The sequence below is a fragment of the Thalassophryne amazonica genome, chromosome 3, assembly GCF_902500255.1.
Source record: "Thalassophryne amazonica chromosome 3, fThaAma1.1, whole genome shotgun sequence".
NCBI lineage: Eukaryota > Metazoa > Chordata > Actinopteri > Batrachoidiformes > Batrachoididae > Thalassophryne > Thalassophryne amazonica.
This window is the reverse complement of record NC_047105.1, coordinates 86,575,545-86,592,585: the sequence shown is the minus strand read 5'-3', so window position 1 is coordinate 86,592,585 and position 17,041 is coordinate 86,575,545. Positions and strand designations below refer to the sequence as shown.

General features: G+C 40.5%; 1 protein-coding gene and 1 long non-coding RNA gene across 5 annotated transcripts in view; one reads left to right on the top strand and one right to left on the bottom strand.

Annotated features, from left to right (window-relative positions):
* The window catches only part of dlgap4b (discs, large (Drosophila) homolog-associated protein 4b), a 529,323-nt gene that overhangs the window by 317,387 nt on the left and 194,895 nt on the right, over positions 1-17,041 (bottom strand). The gene's annotated exons all lie outside the window — the stretch shown is intronic.
* On the top strand, positions 426-4,291 carry LOC117507212. The gene is made up of 3 exons (XR_004559646.1): positions 426-435; positions 3,372-3,375; positions 4,214-4,291. It is a non-coding gene; the product is annotated as an uncharacterized LOC117507212 (long non-coding RNA).

The window sequence follows — 17,041 nt, the reverse complement described above, 5'->3', positions numbered from 1 at the left end:
GCATTAGTTTTTTTTTCTTTTAATTTGTATTTTCCATATCATTCCAACTTTTTCAGATTTGGAGTTGCACAATTGCACATTAATTTATCCCCTCACAATTTCCCATTTAAAATATCTCAGCATGATTTAATTTCTCTTGGCATTCAAGTTCTGAATTTGAAAAGCCACTTGAGGCCAATTTTTGTTGTTGCCCAGTTTAACACTTGTGCAACATGATTAGGAATCTTTGTCACTGCTCACATCAAATGTAGCTGCACAAATTAATTATTAAAATGAATACTCTCACAAAATTCTATGACATATTTCAGCTTATACTTATTTTACTCAATCAGGGTTTAAAAATTTTTTTTGGAGAACTAACTCTCTTGGGCAGATGGCCTTACCATGGTTTTGGCTCTACCACAAGACAACAAACCTCCAAATTATGCAATTCTGGTTCAGATCTGATCAGTTCTTCTTGGGTGAGTAAGGAGTCCTTCTCATCTTAACCCCTAACACTGCCATCTCTTGTACATTCCCCCTTTAACTGCTCTCTCCCCCCTCTTATCTTAAAAATGGAATCAGTCTCTCATTTAATCATTTATTTTCTATACCCACTTACTCCAATCAAGGGTCATGGAGAGGCTGGAGCCTATGCCAGCAGTCATAGGGCACGTTACACCCTGGACAGGACGCTCGTCTATTGTATGGCCACATATAGACAAACGAACACAGTCATACACACCTAAAGTCCATTTAACAATGTAATCTTACATACTTTTATTCACAACACATATGCCCAGTTTCCCAACCTGCCTTCTGACAGATCCCTAGTTATTTACGCAAATCCCAGACTTTAAAAGGTATGATTTCACCTATTTACAGTTAAATTCAAAGCTTATCCTTAACCTCTATAATACTGCAAATCCTCTTTCGTAGGAGGAATTGGTGGAGCCAAATTCATATGAGGTCTGGGGGATATTCCTGTCTGTGCCAGGCATGGATTTATCCAGTGCAAAGTTGTTTATCATAGTCACTGGACTAAAGTTAGGCTCTCCAACATTTATAATGAACTTGATCAGTTTATGACTTGTCATCAGATGCCTGTTAATAATGTCCATATTTCTTCTCTTGCCTTCTCTGTGTAATTATTGGACTACAATTTTTAAAAATTTATCAAAGGTACCTGGGATATTTATGGAGTCTAATGCCATAACTGCTTTGTTCGGCATCCCTCAGGTACCTCTTCCGAGACCACAAGCAGAACTGATAGCTTTTGCAATTTTGCTGGCTGGATCTTCCATATAAATGAGATGGAACTCACCAACACCACCTTCCTACATAATAATGTACAGCTAGAAAAAAGATCAGATGTACAGTGACTGGAGGCCTTCACTTGCTTATGCAGAAAAGACTATTCTGCCAGCTACCCCCGATAAGATCCCACTCTGTCATACTTGAAGCTCTTATTTATGTATTTTTTGCCATTATTATTTTAGTGTCTATTTTCCTTTTCTTTCTTCTTTATTCTGAGTAATGAGGTTACTTTGTTCATCATCAGATATGAAGTACAGCAACAGCAAGCTGGCTGTTCTGTTTCTCCTGTAGTTGTTTTCTTTGTTTTTTTTTTGTTCTTGTTCCTGCACACCTCACAACACTACCATTCACAAGTGCTTTAAAAGTATTGCTTGTGTGCAAAATGTCAATAATCAAAATTCTCAAAACTGAGCCATTTTATTCTTGACGAACAGACAATCTGTTAAATTTTTTAATCCATACTGGCTACAAAGCATTAGTCACATGGCAAATTGAAAGGTTAAGCTAAATGTCATAACTGCTGAACTCAGAGGGAGAAAACCTGGCTTCAGTGAGTAAAACACCTATGTGTTGCTTCTACCTGTGCAACTAAAACAAGTGATTTCATTGATTAGCTCATCAACCTGCCTGAAGAGTTCAACTAATTAGAATCAGCTGGTTTAGTGGGAGGATGGAACAAATACATAGTAAGACTTTTATTCTCTGAAGCCAGGGTTTCCACCTCTGGTCATCTGGCTAATAGAAATGTGACATATGGCTTCATTCATGTTAAACAGTAACCACAGGTGTATCTGTGACTACCGGGTTTGACATAGAGATCCTAAATATTCCCTACATGCAGTGGTGGGCACAGCTAACTTTGATAACCGCTAATGCGCTAACTAAAAAGTTAACTTTCATGACGATAAACCGATAAAAAAGTTAGCGGAAGCTACAGGTAACTGATAACTTTTAGTACTGACTCAGAGGTACACCGTCAACTACTGACAAGCTAGTTTTGAGTTTAAGCACCGCCAATGTTTTGAGTAGAATCAACGGTGATCATAAACCCAACACAAACAATGAGTCATCACTTCTGTCTTTGTGCACCCTGCCCACTGCTGTAAGGAAGAGGAATTTTGGGTCAAAATGCATTGAACACTGCCATATACTGGATGGGAGTATAAATGGCATCCAGCTCTCACACGGTGTGCTGCCTGAATCACACGTAAACAGAATTTTCAGTTTTGCAAATGCCTTTTTTAACACATGAAAAAAATACATATTTACAAATACAGATTTCTTTGTTAAAACCAACACACACACATTACAGTAATGTGTGCGTTGGTATTTTTACAACCATCCAACCAGTTATGAGGAGGCTCATTTCCCATAATTCCTTTTGGCATCTGTGAGCTGGCTTCTCAGCACCTGTCTTACCTTCTGGTGGTATTTGGCTGGGGCTGATCTTCTTGCATCTTCATCATGGTTCCCATTGGCTTGCGGGATTCACAGGTACTTGTAGCTGTTCTGTATGTCTCTTATCCTGCCTTCTGGCATCTTCACCCCCTCTGTTCAAATCACCTTCTCTCTCTTTGCCACCATTTGGCCACACTTATCCAATCCGATGGTTACTCCATTCCTGAATCGATATCCACAGCCACTCTTTGTGATGAGTTGGCTGAGGGTGTTGAGGCCTATGAAGAACAGGAGCAAGACCAGTGCATCACCTTGGTATATTCCGCACTTGATGGTGACTTGTGCGACTGTCCTGGAGTTGGCCTCCAGTGACACAGTTCCATTGAGTTCCTGAAGAAGGTTATCAGTGCACTGTTAGCCTTGTATAATGCCAAGCACTCCAGTATGCATGTGTGAGGCATTAAGTCATAGGTGCTCCTGTAGTCAATCCAGGCTGTAGTCAGGCTGGTCTGCCTGGTCTTTGAGTCCTGGTGTACTGCTTGCTCAACCAGTAGCTGGTGCTTTGATCCTCTGGTGTTGTTTCCAATGTCCTTCTGCGCTGTGCTCATGTGCTGACTCATGTGCCTACTCACCTTGGTTGCTACGATACCTTATAGGAACTTCCATGTCGTGGAAAGATGGGTAATTGGCCAGTAGTTTGAGGGTGTCGTACCTTTGTGGGTGTCCTTCATGATCAGGATTGTCCTGCCCTGTGTTAGCCAGTCTGGGTGAGTACCTGCTATTAATAGCCCACCCATTTGTACTGCCAGGTGCACATGGAGCACTGTTAGCTTCTTCAGCCAGTAGGTATGAATCATGTCAGGCCCTGGTGCTGTCTAGCTCTTCATCCCTGAGACTTTGTTGGATGTCTGCCTTTGTGATGTTGATTAGTTTTTGCTCTGGGAGGTGGCTGTGGTGTGCTCTTAGGTCCACTAGCCACTTGGCATTGGTGTTGTGTGATGCCTTTCTCCAAGATGTTCTTCTAGTATTGCTCAGTCTCAGTTCTGGGTGGCTCTGTTCTTGTATTACTGTTTTCCCCGTTCAGCTGGGAGTGTACCTTGGATGGGTCACTGGAGAATAGGCCATTTATTTTCTTGGCCTCTGTTTCTCTGGTGTATCTCTTCAGCCAAGCAGTCAGAGTTATGAACCTTTGTTTGGCAGTTTCCAGGGCCTCAGTTATGGGTGTCTTGTTGTACTTCTTATGCATCCAGGACCTGTGTCTCATGATACACATTTGAACCTCTATTATTTGGCTAACATCTTTCTGGGCTTTCCAGATTTGGGCTTCCAATCTTCTTGTCCATGGAGGGCGCTTGCTGTGGGGGTGTTCTTGAACTTCTTGATCCTATACCCAAGTGTCTCAAGGATTACTGTGGCAGTGGCATATATGAGCTCATTGGTTTCTGTAATGCTGGTAGTGGGGATGGTGAGTAGAGCTGTGTTAATGTCTGCAAGCATCTTTGTCAGTGAGCCAGGGGAGCAGTACTCTTGGTCGTGTTGTCGTCTGCTTTAGTCTGGCCATAATCTTCATCCTCAGATCAGTAGATGCATCTGTCATGTGTATTTGAGTATCATCCGGTTCCTTAACACCAAGGCATATATAAGCAGTTTGGACACACTGACTGGGACAGTGGGCCTCATGTATCAAAGTTGCGCACTTGTGGCATAAATTTACGGTGTAAATTTGAAGTACACCAAAGTTGCCGTGACATGTATCAAGCAGTGCGCACCTGCCCATTTCCGGTGTACGCCTGACGCGACCTTGATAAATGCGGTGGGTGAAAACAATCGTAATTATAATAAACACGCCCATAAATATTCAGACTCCGCTTCAGACAAACCCTCATTTTATGACATGGAAGCCAGGAAGACGGCAAAGAAAAAGAACTCCACTAATCACGACGTGTGCCAATAGATTGTCAAAAGCGGCCGTCGTATCAATTGTTTTGTAGTATAATCAAAAAAGTGTTACAGTGGTCCCTCGTTTATCGCGGGAGTTACGTTCTAAAAATAGCCCGTAATACGCGAAACCGCGACGTAGTCAGCGTTATTTTTTTTACAATTATTATAGACGTTTTAAAGCTGTAAAAACCCTGTAAAACCACTTTATACACTTTCTCAATCAGGCATGAACATTTTCTCACTTTTCCCTCGTGTGTAAACACTCTCAAAGTTCAAACCTTAGTAGAAAAATAAGACCAAACTGTTTTCAGGCCCAAACATTTGTTTGAGAAATAAAAATAGAACGTTTTCCTATAAATAATTATGATGGCTTTTAAAACTAATGAATTTAATTTTAACGATCAACGTACGAGGTTGGACACATAAGAAATTATTAATAGTGACTGACCAGTATTTCACAGATCGCGCCTCTGCTTCCTGATGCCGCGCCTTTTTCCACTCACACCTGGCTGCAGGTGTCTGTTTCCGAGTGACAAACACAGTTATGAGTAGTTGTTGGCGCTCTTTTTTCTTCTGGGCGAGAAGATTCTTATTAACAGACACGCAAAACACAGAACACTGTAAAAAAAAAAATGCATGCAAAATTGGACTAAAAACTCCGCGAAACGACGAGGCCGCGAAAGGTGAACCGCGTTATAGTGAGGGACCACTGTATTCTCTTTTCACATGTCAATAATTCTTGACGTGGATATTTGCTCGCTCAATTAATAAGACACTCTTAATTTTTCAGATTTCTTTATTCTTAAAATGTATTTCTTTATTTATTTTATTGTGACAAACGAATGGAGACGACACAACCTGATTGCGGCACGGGCGAAGGGAATGAGAACACTACAGTTGTAATTATCAATTCCATTGTCTAAAACGATCACGCCACATAAAGTTAAGCTCAGCGCTGCTCTGGCTCCAGGCTCTGGAGAAAAAGGCGAGCAGCGCTTTCTTTGCAGTCAGCGCTGTGGTCACGGATCGTGCTCGAGAGACCAACAATCCCGCAAAAGCGGGATTTGTATTGATTATTATGTAGTATAATCAGGAAAGTGTTATTTATGTAACATATACATTAATTTGTATAATGGCACTGTTTATCATGTTGATCATTTTCATTTTTATGTGGATTCCAGCGCTGGTTCATTTTGGTGTATAATTTACGCCACCTCTCGACCTGGTGTATATTTTCAGCGCAGCATACGCCAATGACCACATTGATGAATGCCAAGTAGCGCAGCCGTTTTGGCGTACACCCCATATATGCTCAAATATCGCCGTACGCACGTTGATACATGAGTGTGACTGTTGACTGGTAGTGTATACACTGAAGCAAATAAGTATTTGATCCACTGTCAATTTTGCAGGTTTTCCCACCTACAAAGAATGGAGAGGTCTGTAACTTGTATCATAGGTACACTTAAACTGTGAGAGACAGAATCTAAAAAAAAGAAGAAAAAAAACAACAATCAGAAAATCACAGAAAATCAAGAATTTATTTGTAAATTATGGTGGTACATAAGTATTTGGTCACCCACAAACAAGCAAGATTTCTGTCTCTCACAGACCTGTAACTTCTTCTTTAAGACGTTCTTCTGTCCTCCACCTGTTACCTGTATCAATGACATTTGTTGGAACTCGTTATCTGTATAAAAGACACCTATCCACAGCCTCAAATAGTCAGACTCCAAACTCAACCATGGCCAAGACCAAAGAGCTGTGGAAGGACACCAGGAAGAAAACTGTAGATGTGCACCAGGGTGGGAAGAGTGAATCTACAATAGTCAAGCAGGTTGGTGTGAATAAATCAACTGTGGGAGCAATTGTAAGAAAATGGAAGACATACAAGACCATTGATAATCTCCCTCAATCTGGGGCTCCACTCAAGATCTCATCCCACTGGTCAAAATGATCATGAGAACTGTGAGCAAAAATCCCAGAACTACGCGGAGGGACCTGATGAATGACCTGTAGAGAGCTGGGACCCAAGTAACAAAGGCTACACACTACGCAGAGAGGGACTCAAATCCTGCAGTGCCAGGCGTGTCCCCCTGCTTAAGCCAGTATATGTCCAGGCCTGTCTGAAGTTTGCCAGAGAGCATATGGATGATCCAGAAGAGGATTGGGAGAGTATCATGTGGTCAGATGAAACCAAAATAGAACTTTTTGGTAAAAACTCAACTCCTGTTTGGAGGAAGAAGAATGCTGAGTTGCAGCCTAAGAACACCATACCTACTGTGAAGCATGGGGGTGGAAACATCATGCTTTGGTGCTGTTTTTTCTGCAAAGGGGACAGGACGACTGATTCATGTTAAGGGAAGAATGAACATGGCCATGTATCGTGAGATTTTAAGCCAAAACCTCCTTCCATCAGTGAGAGCACTGAAGATGCTACGTGGCTGGGTCTTCCAGCATGACAATGATCCCAAACACACTGCTCAGGCAACAAAGGAGTGGCTCCGTAAGAAGCATTTCAAGGTCCTGGAGTGACTGAGCCAGTCTCCAGACCTCAACCCCACAGAAAATTTGTTGAAGGAGTTGAAAGTCCGTGTTGCTCAGTGACAGCCCCAAAACATCACTGCTCTAGAGGAGATCTGCATGGAGGAATGGGCCAAAATACCAGCTACACTGTGTGCAAACCTGGTGAAGACTTACAGGAAACGTTTGACCTATGTCATTGCCAACAAAGATTATGTTACAAAGTATTGGATTGAACTTTTGTTATTGACCAAATACTTATTTTCCACCATAATTTACAAATAAATTCTTTAAAAAATCCTACAATGTGATTTCCTGGATTTTTTTTCATCTTGTCTCTCATAGTTGAAGTGTATCTATGATGAAAACAACAGACCTCTCTCATCTTTCTAAGTAGGAGAACTTGCACAATCAGGGACTGGCTAAATACTTTTTACCCCACTATATATGTATACTTTATGTAGGTTCATATACTAGAACTGACTTCCAGCATAAAACGTGTACCATATCACAGTGTGGATCTGTACTGGGTCTGCTGTAGCAATCAATCCTGAACAACTGACAGCAGCTGAAAGACAAGTAACACTCTGGACGAGGTGTAGTACATGTCGTCATTTCTCTGAGGGCACCTTCTAGTTAACCAGGTTGTTTCATATTAATGAAGGTTAATCAAAGACTAAAACTACACAATGCACAAAAAAGCTCAAAGTCAAGAATAACAATTACCTATACATTAGATTATTGGTACAAATGCATGGTGATCCTATTAAATTACAAAAAAGTGAGATGTTCAGCAACATATAAATGTTTAAAATGAAACCTTGCAGTTGAAAAGTGGCATCTGCAATTTAACAATGCACAATGCAGTGTTTTGGTTCACTGTAGTGAAACCAACCCATTTGCAGAAGTATCAAACATGTCGAAATCTGCCACAATTACTTTGGACTTCATCCTGTTTACTGCAGCAGACTAAAAACAACATAGTTTGATGATTCATGCCCAGAGCTGGTCAGTGTGTGTCAGTCACTGTGCTGCTGTTCCACTGGTGCACCTGGGAGTTCAGTGATTGCATGTTTGGTTTCGTTCAATACGTATAACCCACCTCTACAATGAAAAAAGAGAATGTTTGAACCAACTTAAAAAAGTGTCACAATTTTGTAAAAACCTGAACGAATTAAGTTGTTTGAAGTTCAAACAACTTATTTCATTCAGGTTTTTACAAATTGTAACACTAAGTTGGTTCAAACATTCTCTTTTTTCAGTGTAGCGAGTAAACCTTCGTCTGAAACCACATCTTGGTTTGTGCTGCCATATTTTAATCTGATCCTCTCCTGAGAGTGCTAATTAGAGTTACACCAGCTAACATCTGGAGCCTGCCACTTCAATGTGCTAATCACCAACAATGCTCCATGTTCTGCTGGTCAGGACGGTGATGTTAATATGCCAAAATATATTCCCCACCTTTCAATTACAGACACAGAACAAAACTCATTACTGCTTGTTAGGTATTGAGCTGGGGTCTCGTTATTAAGTTTGGCCCTATTAGGCTGCCATAACCTCCCGACGCCCTCTGGGTTGATTTCCTGTATACTGTTCAGTTCAGTCTTCAGTAAACGAACAGCAAACACACTCCAGGTCTGTCTCCTCATTATTTATTTAAACTTAAGGTCAGTACACAACTGGCGACGAGGATGCGTCCGATCTCATGTGAAGAAGTTTAAGAGTGTTCGTTTTTGTAAATAGACGCTTTGTTTTCCAAGTTAGTCGTGTAGTCGATTAGGTCATTGCTTAATGAGCAGTGCACTGGGCGACGAAAGAGCGGGAGGTAGCATTGAAACCTTACCTGTAAACAACACCGAACAGGAAAGTTCATCTGGAAGGCCAGACAACAGACAATCGGACAAAGGACAGAGCAGGAAAAATCATTCTGCAATGGCTGGTGTATTGGGGAACACTGAACCGTTTGATGACACTGTGGAGCAATGGAGCGCGTATACAGAGCGTTTTGAATTCTTCGTCTTGGCCAACGGAATCAGCGCGGAGAAAAAGGTAGCTACATTCCTAACAGCAGTAGGCGCAAAGACTTTCAATCTGTTCCGAGCACTGGCACAGCCCAAGAAGCCAGGAGAGTTCACATATGAACAAATGTTTAAAACTCTAAGTGCACATTTCTCACCTAAGCCCTTAATCATTGCTGAACGGTTCAGATTTTATAAACATAACCAGGAGGAGGGGGGAAACTGTGACTATGTTCGTTGCTGCACTCAGGAAGTTAGAGGAGCACTGTGAATTTAAAGAGGACTCGCTTAATGATGCCATTCGTGACCGGTTGGTCTGTGGACTGCGCAACGAGGTTACTCCTCATTATTGATTTAAACTTAAGGTCAGTACATAACACTGCTGAGTCCTGGCCTCGTTGTTAAAAAAAGAAAGCCTTTAAAGCCTCCGAGAAGACCTGTGGAAGTGAGCAGAGTCTGCAGAATACTACACTGAAATATCAGTATTATATAAAAGCATTCAAAACATCATATATTTGTTTTATGTCATGTCTGACAGTAACGTGCCACATCTGCATTAATGCAAGAAGCAGGCATAGATATTAAGCATTTATAGCGACTGTTCCTACAGGACAAGTGGAATGAGAGACCCATTTGTCCTACTACTATCCTGACTTGTCCCATGTTGACAGGTTTAGCAATGATATACAGCTGAGTCATCAGAGTTCCAATGGTGAGAAAAGACCAATTTGAGTAGGATTTCCCCTTTTATTTATAGATCTTTATTTTATATTGTTAATTTATACAGTCATTTTTAAAATAACACACTACATACTTAAAGTATTTAGTGTATGAAGCTCCTGTGTTTCAGGCAAAATTACTTTATTCATTCTCAAATATTACAAAACAGTAAGTGAATGACAACCAGCCAAGAAAAGATGTGAAGAAAAAATATATGAAGAAAAAAGAAAGTAAAAATGTAGTAAAAAGAAATATAAATAAAGAAAAAATAAATTAAGCTGTTAAGTTTGAAAACCGAATGTTTGGCAAAAGGTTTTAGTCATTATACCACAGTCTTGAACAACATGAAATCATTTTTACACTGTATCATCTATCCACAGAACCAGGATAAACTTCTGATCTACATGATACAAATATAAATTAAAATGTTTTTGGAGATTCCTGGCCAATCTGTCAAAAATTCACTTGTGACTATGCGACTGCTGGTTTCTCCAATAACAGTTGATGTTGGGAACCATTTTTGTGGTCACCACATACTTTAAGTGTTAGTTTTGGGGATGAAAATTTACAGGGTGATTCCACAATTTTTTCCTCAGAATTGAGTGATTCCATATTTTTTTCCTCTGCTTGGTCTAAAAAAGTAACCATTACTGACTGCCACAATCTTTTTTTCTTGATTTCTTATAGTGTTTCTTAAAGCCAGAATGTTGCCATTTGAAATGACTTTAGTTTTGTGTCATGTCTGTGATCTGCTTTTTTTCTACAAAATTAAACAACTGAATGAACATCCTCCGAGACCGGTGATTCCATAATTTTTGCCAGGGGTTGTAGTCATGTCCATGTTGTCACTGCACTCCCTTGTCTACATTTCTCCTCTCTGTTCTCATGTATTCATGCCCAATTTCATTTGTATCACTGTCTCCCTCTGATCACTGCACTCTCTTGTCCTGCACTTCCTCGTCTCTGTTGGCCACGCCCCTTTGTCTGTCATCTCTTTGCCCACTTGTCACTGCACTCTCTTGCCTCACACAGTGTCTTTCATCTTTGTTTGTCCACACCCTCCTCCTGCCAGCTCACCACACCTGTTTCACATCACTGCCTAATTATTCTCTGTGTATTTAAGCCCTTTGAGTTTTGTGTCCATTGCTTGTTCGTTGATGTGGTATTTTCTGTTCCAGCTCTCGCTCATCATAGTTTCTTGTATCCTCGCCCTGCTCGACATTGCCTGTTTTTCTGGACCTTGTTTTTTTTTTGTCTCTGCCCATACGAGGTCTGTCCAAAAAGTAATGGACCTTTTTATGGTGTTTTTTTGTTGCGCGCCATGAGCGGCTCCGTGCCGACGCTCGAAATCCTCTGCACGTCTTTCATTACAAAATCTCCTGTAACAGTGGAATGTGCCGCAAAAGTGCTATGTCCAGCTCTCTTGCCATTTCTGTGGTAGTCACATGATGTCCCAGATCAACACAGCATTCAGTTTAGAAATGATCTGGTCGATCCAGCCTGTCGATGGCTGCTCGGTGCACCGCGCGACCTCCGCCGCTGTGGGCCGTCTTTAAAAAGGTTTTAACAATCCTTAATCCACGTGACGCCGACAGAATCTTCACCGATATCCATCTGAATCTTTTGAATGGTTTCCAACTGGCTGTCTCTAACAGTTTCTGGAAAAAATTTCATGGAGCAAAGCGGCAGTCTCTCAGCCATTTCCCAGACAAAAGAAATCCAACGAGGGGGGTGGACCAGTGCTCACTCAAAGCCTGCCCACAGGCGAATGACGCAACCGACAGGCATGAAAAAACTCACGCATGCGCACAAAGGTTCAAGCTTGGCTGATGCAATCACACATGATTCAAATCCATATAGTTTTTGAAAAAAATAAAAAGGTCCGTTAGTTTTTGGACAGACCTCGTATAACCCTGTTTGCTGTGCTTTTAACGACGCCTTTGCCAAACCACAGCTTGTACCTCTGCCACGCTGACTGCCAATCTGTGTATCGTACCCTCTGTCTGAATTACTGATAAACCCTTCTTATTTATTATCAATTTGTGAGTCTGCATTGTGCATCCTACCCCCTGCTGTGCCAGCTCTTTTGATTCATGACAAACACTTCGCTAGTGGAAAACTAAAGATGAGATAGTGATAAGAACTAAGACATTTAACATTTTAGAAGATAATTCAGTAGCCATCAGCAGGGGCACTTGGGGTGTGCAATATCCCAGCAAAAACGGTGAGGTTGCCTGACAAGTGAAAAGGATCTGTTTCTTCATGGTTTCATGATTAAAACATGATTGCTTGCTATGATAAGAGATATCACAGTGTTACAATGCGCTGTAAAACCTAATAAGTTAGTCCAACTCAATCATTTTTGATGTACCTGATTACTTCAAACCCATGAAGTAAAGTTACACATAATTTAATAATCATCAATAGCTATTTTATTTAAGTAAAATAAAGTGGATAGATTACTTCTGAATATGCTTCAAATTTTGAAATATATTGCACTCCTTCATAATTTTTCATCAACTGAATTAGAATATTAAATGTGTCCAGTGTAGTGGATATAAATTTAAACAATACTTAATTAAATTTGATATTTAATTAAATACCTCAACAGAGGCACCACATGCCAGAAGTGCAGGAACAGAATGTTAAGATAGATATTAATCATTATTATCACTTTACCGGGGCGTTGCTAGGCCGGTATTTACGTCGACGGTATCTGGCTATACCCGCCCGCTGTGCGTAAACAAATCAATCAATCAATCAATCAACTTTTTTCTTATATAGCGCCAAATCACAACAAACAGTTGCCCCAAATGACGTCATAGCGCACGCAAGCAGCCCAAGAACTGTCCGCAGAGGGGAAAAAAACAAACTGTCAAGATGAAAAGGAGAGAAGTGTGTTTTGGTCCCAATATGGATATTCCAGATGATTTTCTCATGGATAGTACGACAATGAACAGCAGCTAAAGCAGCCAGCTTGATGAGGGAGAGCAGCGCGCGCCAGACAGTGCGAGACACGACAAAAGTGAGCCAACTTTTTATGTATGCGTTACGTGTTGTGTATCTCAGTAAAAAGTGATAGTAATGCAAATAACATGCTGTTGTTGTGAGGTATACATTTTTCTGAGTCCCTCCGTCCATCCTGTCGCCCGCAATGACAGCTATTCACCCTCGTCTAACTAGGGCGAATAGCTGTCATTTTGGTTGACTGGGCATGGACGTCGGGCCTCTTGAAAATGCATACCGCCCTCCAAAAGCATGTTATTGTATTATTAATCAGTCTTTGATTTGAAAGTCATAAGTTCTGAATAACATTGATTAAACATTTGTCTTAAACTGAACACAAGACAAACCAACTGGCAGAAGATGTACAGGTACAAACACATCATAGATTTTGAGAATATGGTTAAAGATTCATAGTTTTATTACTGAGAAGATATGTTGATGATGGAATGAAAAGCAAGAAAAAAAACAAAACAAGAGTGCTCTGAGAGGACAATATCCCCCGCTGGCATATGCTGCTTTCGTACAAGTGCTTACTACATTCTAATATCATTTCAAGATCTGTGATAGTTGATTTTAGAATGCAGACACCAACTCATGTAACTGGCAGTGTCTAGATTTGTTAATGAAGGCCCATAACTCTGGTATAATGTGTCAATCTTGTACAATACTACAATATATGTATCACTAACCTATAACAAGTGGTTTCGACTTTCTGGTGGTATGTGTTCTGTTTTATTTCTATTTTTGTTTGTATTTATGATCTGTCTGTTCTCTTGCTCTGTCTTTCTGCTTGGGTTTTCTCTGTCCTGCTCTTTCTTACCTCTCACTCTTGGTGGTGGGCATTTCTCTCTGTCTGGCCAAGCCCTGGTTCTGAAGTTTTCCTCACACCTGTTCTTGATTTGCAGCTCATCACCTGGGTGCTATTTAAGCCCCACAGTTTGCTCTTGTCCCTCGCTAGATCAATGTGTCTTCTGCCTCTTTCCAGCTCAGTTTCTCATGTTTTTTGCCTTTTCCTCTGATAGCCTCATCATGTTTTTTGACTACCTGCTTGTGTACCTCAACCACACCTTTGCCTGATGGTCTTGTTACTGTTGCTCTTTTTGGACTGCCTGTGTATCGACTCCAGCTTACGAACCAAGTAAATGTCTTAACTCTGCTGAGCTGTTATCCTGCGTCATGCATTTGTGTCCAGCCTGCTCTGCCAGTAAACCTTGATAACAAGGAATTGTGCCAAGTTTCCCAAAATTCCTACTAAAATGTGACAGGACTTGATTTCATAAAGCAGGCACCCAATAATGAAACTGACAAAGTCTAGATTTGTTAGTCAGTGGACCCAATCTCAAAAGGGCTCTAGTTAAGGAGTTCATTGCACCCCCCTGGCCATCAAGGTTTGATGGTTTCATGATGTTCCTGGTCCATCTGAGATAACATTTCCACTTGTTGTCATTGGCACAACCCGGCAAGGATATATTTGCCGAGCACTTTTGTTTGCGTACCCCCCTTTCTGCAAAATTTTAGGTAACACTCTATTGGCTCTGTGCTTCCCCAAAACCCACCTGAATTTTATTTTATTCAACCCAAACTACTCTCAGTATATCATAAATAAAATAAAATGCATTTAGGATGATGACAGGTGCCTTTTATATGTCTCTTGGACAAAATTATGTAAAAAAAATAATCCAAAAACATGGCTATTGTGAAGTCACATTTTCTCTTCCCATTTCAAAAGTATTAAAGATATGGGCACAAAATAATCAGCAAAATTATCCCTGGCATCTCTGCTGAATGTTGACAATTTTTAGTAGTACACCTGGTGGCCTGAACTTTGTTCAGGAGAAATTATCTTCCCCCTACCCCTAATTAAAAACTACCTTTTTAGTGAAATTACCGTAACTTCACATATTATGTATTTTCTTTTCCTACGTTGTTCTCATTTTTGACTCCTGCTCTTATCACTATCATTTCAGTCCAGCGATGGATCCTTACAGCTCATGACAGAGCAAAGGTCTTACAAACATGTAGGGAAATGGCAGGTGTCACTAGTCAGGACAATACTCACAAGGATTCTACTGCTTCACATATGAAAAAAAGATGAGGAAGCTGTACAGACAGTGATGGCAACATTAGAGACCTGGGTAGATCCTTTCAAGTCCAGAGATCCCACACAACCTCTTCTCAGTATAGCATCAGGTATAAAGGCCACTGTTGATGTAGCAGCAGACCTCCTAACAGTAGAGGAAAAGGAAAATGATGCCTTTACAACATTTGCGGAGAGTAGACTGTGCACAAGTGAAGAGAAGTTCCACGCCACTTTGGCCAAATTAAACTTGAAGACATTCAGCCGCATGGCCATAAATAGGAATTCTAAATCAACCCCAACTAGTGTTCTAAAGGCTGACCATGAACTATTTGCAAGAATAATTATCATTGCTCAGCACAAACAGATGGACATGCATGAAGTTTTGAAGTTTCCTCTTGGTCCTCTCCCTTGGTCACTTGCCACTACTGATGGTAGGCCAGCAAAGGACACACTACTTCACCTTCTTGAGGGACAGGCTGACCCTGTTGAAGATGTGCCAGCTTCTGCAGCCTTTGTTGTAGATGGTATGGCATTGTTGCAGTCCCTGAAAATGGTTCCAAGGACGTTCAGCTTTCTTGCCAGGTATCAAAATTTTCTGAATGTTTTATTCTTTGTTTCAGTGTGTTAATAATGTAATGTAATTTGAATATTAAACAATACAATATATAACATTTCAATATATTTCTTTATATCAGAACTATTTTGTTGTACATGTATGTTTGCAGGTACATCTTCCTGATGTTGAAATCAATTTGTGTATCCCAAGAGTCTACACGAACTGACTTCATTCTGGATCAGTACCCAGAAGTCTCAATTAAGAACCTTGAGAGAGAGGCAAGGTGTGCTCAGGGTACCATTCAGATCCAAGTCAAGGATGGCAAACAGAAATGCCCAACCCAGTGGAAGAAGTTCCTTGGAGATGGCAGTAAAAAGACAAACCTCGCAAACTTCTTTGTTGAGGAATGGCAGAAAGAAGAGTATGTTCCCTTGTTTGAGAACTTTGGCACACTCTTTATCACACATGGCCCAGAATGTCACGTTAGCTACTGCAGAAAATAGCATAGCCTGTACTAGAGTTGACTCACTTTGCACTTACCAAGAGGAGGCCGACACCAGGATACTCTTATATGCAAAGCATGCCTCAATTCATAGCCATGAGTGTATCATAATCCAATCCCCGGATACAGATGTTACAGTGCTTGGTGTTGCCTTGAGTCATGAAATTCATGCAAGGGTCTTATTCAGTACTGGTACAAAGGAGAGATGCAGATGTTTAGATCTTACCAAGATTGGACAAAGCTTAGGTGAGAATGTATGCTGTTACTTTCTGTTTCAATTCATTTTTGAGATTATGAACAAAACTTTTATTTTGTTTGGCATTATTTCCAAACTTTGAGAAATAGATACATAAAAAATGTATGTATTAGCATTATTGTGTTTATTACACGCCATATAGTATATATATATATAAAAAAATCAAAACCAGTTTGGTGTGGTAATGGTATATGCACTGAAAGGAAAATTAATATTAAAGTAAATTATTACAAGCGAAGGTACAAACATTGAATTTAAGCTGAACTTGTGAGGAGGTAGTGGGAATTAGAAAAATGCCCAAAAATTAAACATATCAAATTAAAATGTTAATAAATACGGCAGGAATCATGTCAACCAACATTGTGGAGAAAGAAAATCCATCTTGTATGAGGTTATGTGTACACCATTAAAAAGGGCTTTGTTTTTGATTAGGGGGGAGGGGTATACAGAATCCCGATGACCAGTTGCACTAAAAACAGTTGTCAACATTCAGCAGAGATGCCATGGATAATTTTGATGCTTATTTTGTGCACATTTCAGCTTGGGACTTCGATGAGGGCGGTTGCATCTCCTCCACTCTCCCTTATCTCTGCTCTCTGCTTCAAGTCCCTGCTTCACCAAACTGTGAATTCCTCAAATTATATTGAGGAATATAACTACTATTGGATTAACCATGGAGTTGATCAGCTGGTCTCTGAACGCTATTGACACCATCTTTTCTACAAGAAGGTCAGGACCGGGGGAT